The sequence below is a fragment of the Colius striatus genome, chromosome 15, assembly GCF_028858725.1.
Source record: "Colius striatus isolate bColStr4 chromosome 15, bColStr4.1.hap1, whole genome shotgun sequence".
Taxonomy (NCBI): Eukaryota; Metazoa; Chordata; class Aves; order Coliiformes; family Coliidae; genus Colius; species Colius striatus.
In genome coordinates, this window is record NC_084773.1 from 22,582,066 (window position 1) to 22,590,078 (window position 8,013).

Consider the following 8,013-nt stretch of genomic DNA (forward strand, 5'->3'; position numbering starts at 1 on the left):
AGACCCATCGTCTTCACCCGCCTCCTGCCCCCGGACGCCTCCTCCTCAGCCTCCTCCTGCTCCCGCCGCGCCGTGCTGTCGTTCTGCGGCGGCGGGGAGCGGCTGGCCGTGCCGCTCCGGCCCGAGGCGCTGGTGATGCTGCCGGAGAACGGGCGCTTGTACCACCCGGCGCCGGGCCGGGCGGGGGGCGCGGGGCCGGTGCGCTCGGCGCTGGCTCTGGAGTGGGGGTCCCGCTTGGAGTACGAGCAGGGGCCGGAGCAGCCCCCGACTCACTTTTGGTGGGAGGGGAAGAGGTATCGGCTCACGGGGGAGCTGGTGGAGCTGCTGCGGGGAGGGGAAGGGGCGGGGGAGGCGGAGAGCGGCGGGGCCGCGGGGCGGGGGTGAGGCTTGGAGGGGGTGGGAAGGGGCATTGCATAGCCCCGGGCGAGGAGGAGGAGGAGGCAGAGCTGGTGCTCAGCCACACCGTGTGGCTGATGCTGTGGTGCCACAGCACCTGTGCCGGTGTCAGGGATGTGGGTGTTGTGTGTGGGTCCCCCCACTGTGCTATTAAAGGTCTCTGGCAATTGAAATGAGCCTAGAGGTGATGGGTGCCACTGCAGTGGTGTGGGTGCAGCTGTGGAGAGGTTGGTGCTGCTATGGTGAGGTTGGTGCAGCTGTGGTGGGTGACACACGGTGCTACTGCCACAGTGTGGGTGTCCCCATGGGTGCTGCCACGCTGACAGTGTTGCTGCCACACTGTGGGTGCCACTGTGGTGATGTTGGCTGGTGTGTAGAGGGAAGGGAGGTTCTTCAGAGGGATGTGGCCATGGGCTGAGGTTGCCCGAGGGCAAGGAGCCAGCAGAGTGCCCAAGGGGGCAAGAAGGCCAGTGGCAGCCTGGCTGGGCTCAGCAGTGGGGTGGCAGCAGCCCCAGGGCAGGGATTGTCCCCTGTGCTGGGCCCTGGGGAGGCTGCAGCTCCAGGGCTGTGCTCAGTGCTGGGCCCCTTACTCACTGCCACAGGGACACTGAGGGGCTGCAGCTCCAGGGCTGTGCTCAGTGCTGGGCCCCTCACTCACTGCCACAGGGACACTGAGGGGCTGCAGGGAGAGGAGAAGATGCACTGGGAAGCTCTGGGCTAAATGAGGGTACCTGAGGCAAAGGTTCAGTCTGCAGAGAACCAGGCTCAGAGGAGATCTGATCACTCTGACTCCCTGGCTGTGGCTGAGAGGGTCGGTCTCTGCTGCCAAGTTAAAAGCTACAGGCCAAGAGGAAAGGGGCTCAGGGTGCCCCAGGGGAGGTTGAGGCTGGAGCTGAGGCAGAACTGTTTCCCTGAGAGGGGTGTCAGCCCCTGTGCCAGGCTGCCCAGGGAGCTGGGGGAGTGCCCAGCCCTGGAGGGGTCCCAGAGCCGTGGGGCTGAGGTGCTTGAAGGCCGTGGCTCAGTGGTGGCTGTGGCACTGTGGGGTCAGGGTTGGACTCCAGCAGCTCAAAGGGCTTTTCCATCTGTAATGATTCTCTGGTCAGTGCCCTGTGTGCCAGAACAGCAGGCAGCTCTCTCCTTGGTCCATTAAAAGCAGAAGAGCTCCATCCCCTCCGCTGAGCTCTGCCACTTCCTCCTGCCAAGCATCCCAGGAGGACTTGGGTTAATCGGGCAAGGTGGGGTTGGCTTTAATGAACTCACCATAACCGAGTGGCACAGCCCAGAGCCCGGCACAGCGCCCCGAGGTGAAGCTTCCCTGGGGGGGGGATGCTACAAGCTGAACTAGTCGATGGCTCCGTAGCGCTGGAGGCTGGTCGCCCACACGGCGTCTGCTCTACCCGCGCTCGCCAGCAGCCGGCACAGCTCCCGCTGCAGCGTGTGAAGGTTTTGGGGTCCCTCCCCCAGCGGGCAGCTTACCCCAGGAGCTGCCTGAGTCTCCCAGAAAGCCTGGAGGAGTACAAATCGAGTTCCTTGAGGGCAGGCAGGGCCCGGAGGTGAGCGGCCAAGCAGCGGATGCCGGCGTCCGTGCCGGGGGCCGTGCGGCGCACGTCCACGTTGCTGTAGGGCAGCTTGAGGCTGCGCAGCGCGGGGAAGCGGCCGAGGTGAGGCAGCACTTCGCACAGCCCCGCCAGCCCCAGGTTGTTGAAGCGTAAAACAACTCTGCGGACGGCGGCAGGCTCCAGGGAGTCCAGCAGGGAGACGACGGTGGAGACGGAGAGCTCCTCGGCGTGGAAGTCGCGGCAGAGCAGGCGCAGGGGGGCGCAGGGCGAGCGGAGGGCGGCGCGCAGCAATAGGGCACCCCTAAGCCAGCCCCCATCAATAGGGCATCCTATAGCACCCCTAAGCCAGCCCCCATCAATAGGGCATCTTAGAGCACCCCTAACCCAGCCCTCTATCTATAGGGCATCCTATAGCACCTCTAATCCAGCCCCCCATCAATAGGGCATCCTATAGCACCCCTAACCCAGCCCCCATCAATAGGGCACCCCACAGCACCCCTAGATCTGCACCTCATCAATAGGGTACCCCTAACCCAGCCCTCTCTCAATAGGACATCCCATAGCACTCCTAATCCTATCCCCCATTAATAGGGCACCCTATAGCACTCCTAACCCAGCTCCCCATCAATAGGGAACCCCAGGGCAGGACCCATGACCCACCCCTCTTAATGAGGGGTACCCCCAGCACCCCATAAAGGAAGCCTACAGCAGGATCTCCAACACCCCCCTTCCCTCCCTGGGCCCCCCTGTGCTGCCCTCACACCCCTCGACCCCCCTCAGCTGCCCTCACCCCCCCTCGATCCCCGGGGTCCCCCTCAGCTGCCCTCACGCCCCCCAGTCCCCGGGGACCCCTCAGCTGCCCTCAACCCCCTAATCCCCGGGGTCTCCCTCAGCTGCCCTCACATCCCCCAATCCCCGGGGTCCCCCTCAGCTGCCCTCACGCCCCCCAGTCCCCGGGGACCCCTCAGCTGCCCTCACCCCCCCAATCCCCGAGGACCCCTCAGCTACCCTCACGTCCCCCCAATCCCCGGGGACTCCTCAGCTGCCCTCACACCCCCCAATCCCCGGGGACCCCTCAGCTGCCCTCATGCCCCCCAATCCCCGGGGTCCCCCTCATCTGCCCTCACGCCCCCCAGTCCCCGGGGACCCCTCAGCTGCCCTCACGCCCCCAATCCCCGGTGACCCCTCAGCTGCCCTCACCCCCCCCAATCCCCGGGGACCCCCTCAGCTACCCTCACGCCCCCAATCCCCGGGGACCCCTCAGCTGCCCTCACCCCCCCAATCCCCGGGGTCCCCCTCAGCTGCCCTCACCCCCCCCAATCCCCGGGGTCCCCCTCAGCTACCCTCACGCCCCCCAGTCCCCGGGGACCCCTCAGCTGCCCTCACGCCCCCGAATCCCCGGTGACCCCTCAGCTGCCCTCACCCCCCCCAATCCCCGGGGTCCCCCTCAGCTGCCCTCACCCCCCCAATCCCCGGTGACCCCTCAGCTGCCCTCACCCCCCCCAATCCCCGGGGACCCTTCAGCTGCCCTCACCCCCCCAATCCCCGAGGACCCCTCAGCTACCCTCACGTCCCCCCAATCCCCGGGGACTCCTCAGCTGCCCTCACACCCCCCAATCCCCGGGGTCCCCCTCAGCTACCCTCACGCCCGCTCAATCCCCGGGGTCCCCCTCAGCTGCCCTCACCCCCCCCAATCCCCGGGGTCCCCCTCAGCTGCCCTCACCCCCCCAATCCCCGGGGTCCCCCTCAGCTGCCCTCACCCCCCCCAATCCCCGGGGTCTCCCTCAGCTGCCCTCACCCCCCCCAATCCCCGGGGTCCCCCTCAGCTGCCCTCACATCCCCCAATCCCCGGGGTCCCCTCAGCTGCCCTCACGCCCCCCAATCCCCGGTAACCCCTCAGCTGCCCTCACCCCCGCAATCCCCGAGGACCCCTCAGCTACCCTCACGCCCCCCAGTCCCCGGGGACTCCTGAGCTGCCCTCACCCCCCCCAATCCCCGGGGTCCCCCTCAGCTGCCCTCACGCCCCCCAGTCCCCGGGGACTCCTCAGCTGCCCTCACGCCCCCCAATCCCCGGGGTCCCCCTCAGCTGCCCTCACGCCCCCCAATCCCCGGGTTCCCCCTCATCTGCCCTCACGCCCCCCAGTCCCCGGGGACCCCTCAGCTGCCCTCACGCCCCCAATCCCCGGTGACCCCTCAGCTGCCCTCACCCCCCCCCAATCCCCGGGGTCCCCCTCAGCTACCCTCACGCCCCCAATCCCCAGGGACCCCTCAGCTGCCCTCACCCCCCCAATCCCCGGGGTCCCCCTCAGCTGCCCTCACCCCCCCCAATCCCCGGGGTCCCCCTCAGCTGCCCTCACGCCCCCAGTCCCCGGGGTCCCCTTCAGCTACCCTCACGCCCCCAGTCCCCGGGGACCCCTCAGCTGCCCTCACGCCCCCCAATCCCCGGGGTCCCCCTCAGCTGCCCTCACGCCCCCCCAATCCCCGGGGTCCCCCTCAGCTGCCCTCACCCCCCCAATCCCCGGGGCCCCCCTCAGCTCACCTTCCGCTCCCGCCGGATCCTTCACGGCCGCGCTTCCAGGCATGCGCACTGCACCCCGGCACCGCCCCTCCGCCAATCAGAGCGAGAGTTTCACCACGGAAGGCGGGCCCGGCGTCGTTACTAGGTGCCGCCTGCGATCCTCGCCCGCCCATTGGCTGCGCCGTGTCTGTCATCGCTTCCTCCCTTCTTATTGGCTGAAGGGCGGCGGCAGCGGGAAGTTCGATCTGAGGCTCAGCGCGTTGGCAGCCCTGCACTGGCCTCTCTGCAGGTTGGGGGGGGGGGGGGGGAATAGTGGGGGCGTGGTCTGCTGAGGGGGAACTGGAGACTGGCGGGGTTCTGAGGGGAAAAGCGCGGGCTTGGCGGAGTCTGCAGTGGAAAAGTGGAGGTTCGGTGGGGTTTTGAGGGCGAAAGTGGGGTTTTGATGGGGTTCTGAGGGGAAAAGTGGAGTTTTGAGAGGAAAAGTGGGGGGTTTGTGAATTTCTGAGGAACAAGTGGGAATTTGGAGGAGCTTGGAGGGGAAAAGTGGGGTTTTGGTGGAGTGTTGAGAAGAACAGTGGGTTTTACTGGAGTTTTGAGGGGAAAAGTGGGGGTTTGGTGCAGTTTTGAGGGGGAAAGTGGGGGTTTGGTGGAGTGTTGAGGGGAAAAGTGTTTTTTTGGTGTGGTTCTGAGGGGAATAAAGGTTTTTGTAGAGCTTTAAGGAGAAAAGAGTGGGGTTGGTGGTCTGCTGAGGGGGAACAGTGGAGATTGGTGGGGTTCTGAGGGGAAAAGTGCGGGCTTGGTGGAGTCTGGAGTGGAAAGGTGGAGATTCAGTGGGTTTTTGAGGGCAAAGTGGGTTTTTAATGGGGTTCTGAGGGGAAAAGTGGAGTTTTGAGAGGAAAAGTGAGGGGTTTTGTGAATTTCTGAGGAACAAGTGGGAATTTGAGGAGCTTGGAGGGGAAAAGTGGGGGTTTGGTGGAGTGTTGAGGGGAAAAGTGGGGATTTTGTGGGGTTCTGAGGGGAATAAAGGTTTTTGTAGAGCTTTAAGGAGAAAAGAGTGGGGTTGGTTGTCTGCTGAGGGGGAACAGTGGAGATTTGTGGGGTTCTGAGGGGAAAAGTGGGGGTTTGGTGGAGTGTTGAGGGGAAAAGTGTTTTTTTGTGGGGTTCTGAGGGGAATAAAGGTTTTTGTAGAGCTTTAAGGAGAAAAGAGTGGGGTTGGTTGTCTGCTGAGGGGGAACAGAGGAGATTGGTGGGGTTCTGAGGGGAAAAGTGGGGGTTTGGTGGAGTGTTGAGGGGAAAAGTGTTTTTTTGTGGGGTTCTGAGGGGAATAAAGGTTTTTGTAGAGCTTTAAGGAGAAAAGAGTGGGGTTGGTTGTCTGGTGAGGGGGAAAAGTGGAGATTTGTGGGGTTCTGAGGGGAAAAGTGGGGGTTTGGTGGAGTCTGGAGTGGAAAGGTGGAAGTTCAGTGGGTTTTCAGAGCGAAAGTGGGTTTTTGATGGGGTTCTGAGGGGAAAAGTGGGGTTTTGGTGGAGTGTTGAGGGGAAAAGGGGTTTTAGTGGAGTTTGGAGTGAAAAAGTGGCGATTTGGTGAATTTTTGAGGGTAAAGGTTTTTGGTGTGGTTCTGAGGGGAAAAATGGGTTTTGGTGGAGTTTTAAGAAGAAAAGAGTGGGATTGGTTGTCTGGTGAGGGGGAACAGTGGAGATTGGTGGGGTTCTGAGGGGAAAAGCGCGGGCTTGGTGGAGTCTGGAGTGGAAAAGTGGAGGTTCGGTGGGGTTTTGAGGGCAAAAGTGGGTTTTTGATGGGATTCTGAGGGGAAAAGTGGAGTTTTGGTGGAGTTTTGAGAGGAAAAGTCGGGGGTTTGTGAATTTCTGAGGAGCAAGTGGGAATTTGGAGGAGCCTGGAGGAGAAAAGTGGGGGTTTGGTGGAGTTTTGAGGGGAAAAGTGGGGATTTTGTGGAGTGTTGAGAAGAAAAGGGGTTTTAGTGGAGTTCTGAGTGAAAAAGTGGCGATTTGGAGGATTTTTGAGGGTAAAAGTAAGTTTTTGGTGTGGTTCTGAGAGGAAAAATGGGTTTTGGCAGAGTTTTGAGGGCAACAGTGGGTTTTACTGGAGTTTTCAAATGAAAAGTGGGGATTTGGTGGAGTTTTGAGGGGAAAAGTGGTTTTTTTTTGTGGGGTTCTGAGGGGAATAAAGGTTTTTGTAGAGTTTTAAGGAGAAAAGAGTGGGGTTGGTTGTCTGCTGACGGAGAAAAGTGGAGATTGGTGGGGTTCTGAGGGGAAAAGTGGGGGTTTGGTGGAGTCTGGAGTGGAAAGGTGGAGGTTCAGTGGGGTTTTGAGGGCGAAAGTGGGTTTTTGATGGGGTTCTGAGGGGAAAAGTGGAGTTTTGGTGGACTTTTCAGATGAAAAGTGGGTTTTTTTGTGGAATGTTGAGAAGAACAGTGGGTTTTACTGGAGTTTGGAGTGAAAAAGTGGGGGTTTTGTGGAGTGTTGAGAAGAACAGGGGTTTTAGTGGAGTTTGGAGTGAAAAAGTGGGGATTTGATGAATTTTTGAGAGTAAAAGTAGGGTTTTGGTGTGGATCTGAGGTGAAAATGAGTTTTTCTGGGGTTTTAAGGGGAAAAGTAAGGTTCTGGTGGAGTGTTGAGGGCAAAAGTGGGGTTTTGGTGAGATTCTGAGAGGAAAGAATTGGGTTTTGATGGTGTTGTGGGGAGAAAGTGGGATTGTGGTGTAGTCTTGAGAGGAAAACTGGGTTTTGGCAGAGTTTTGAGGGCAAAAGTGGGGGATTTGTGGACTTCTGAGGAACAAGTGGGAATTAGGAGGAGCTTTGAGGGGGAAAGTGAAGTTTTGGTGGAGTGTTGAGGGAAAAAGTGGGGTTTTGGTGGAGCTTGGAGTGAAAATTGGAGGTTCAATGGGTTTTTGAGGGCGAAAGTGGATTTTTGATGGGATTCTGAGGGGGAAAATGGATTTTTTTGTGGAGTTTTAAGTGGAAAAGCGGAGGTTTGAGAAGAAAAGTGGGGATTTGGTGGACTTAAGAGGAACAAGTGGGATTTTGGAGGAGCTTTGAGGGGAAAAGTGGAGTTTTGGTGGGGTTTTTAGATTAAAAGTGTGGGTTTGGTGTATTTTTAAGGGCAAATGTGGGATTTTGTGGACTTTGGAGTGGTAAAGTGTGGGTTTGGTGGATATTTGGGGCAAAAGCGGGGTGTCTTGTGGTTCTGAGGGAAAAAAGAGAGGGTTTGGTGGTCCACTGAAAGGAAAATGAGTTTTTGTGGAGTTTTAAGGGGAAAAGTGGGGTTTTGGTGGGGTTTTAAGATGAAAAATGCAGTTTTGGTGGAGTTTTCAGATGAAAAGTGGAGTTTTGGTGGAGTGTTGAGGGGAAAAGTGTGGTTTTAGTGGACCTTGGAGTGAAAAAGTGGAGATTTGGTGGATTTTTGAGGGCAAAAGTGGGTTTTTTGTGGGATTCTGAGGAGAAAAAGGGTTTTTTGTAGAGTTTTAAGGAGAAAAGAGGGGTGTTGGAGTTCTGCTGAGTTGGAAAAGATGCAGATTGGTGGGGT

The 8,013-nt window shown here is 59.6% G+C and overlaps 1 long non-coding RNA gene across 1 annotated transcript; it reads right to left on the reverse strand.

Moving 5' to 3' along the window:
• Nucleotides 1-1,618: 1,618 nt before the first annotated feature.
• Nucleotides 1,619-4,538, reverse strand: LOC133626823 (uncharacterized). The gene is made up of 2 exons (XR_009819790.1): nucleotides 4,495-4,538; nucleotides 1,619-2,256 (listed from the first exon to the last, which is right to left on the reverse strand). It is a non-coding gene; the product is annotated as an uncharacterized LOC133626823 (long non-coding RNA).
• Nucleotides 4,539-8,013: the final 3,475 nt, after the last annotated feature.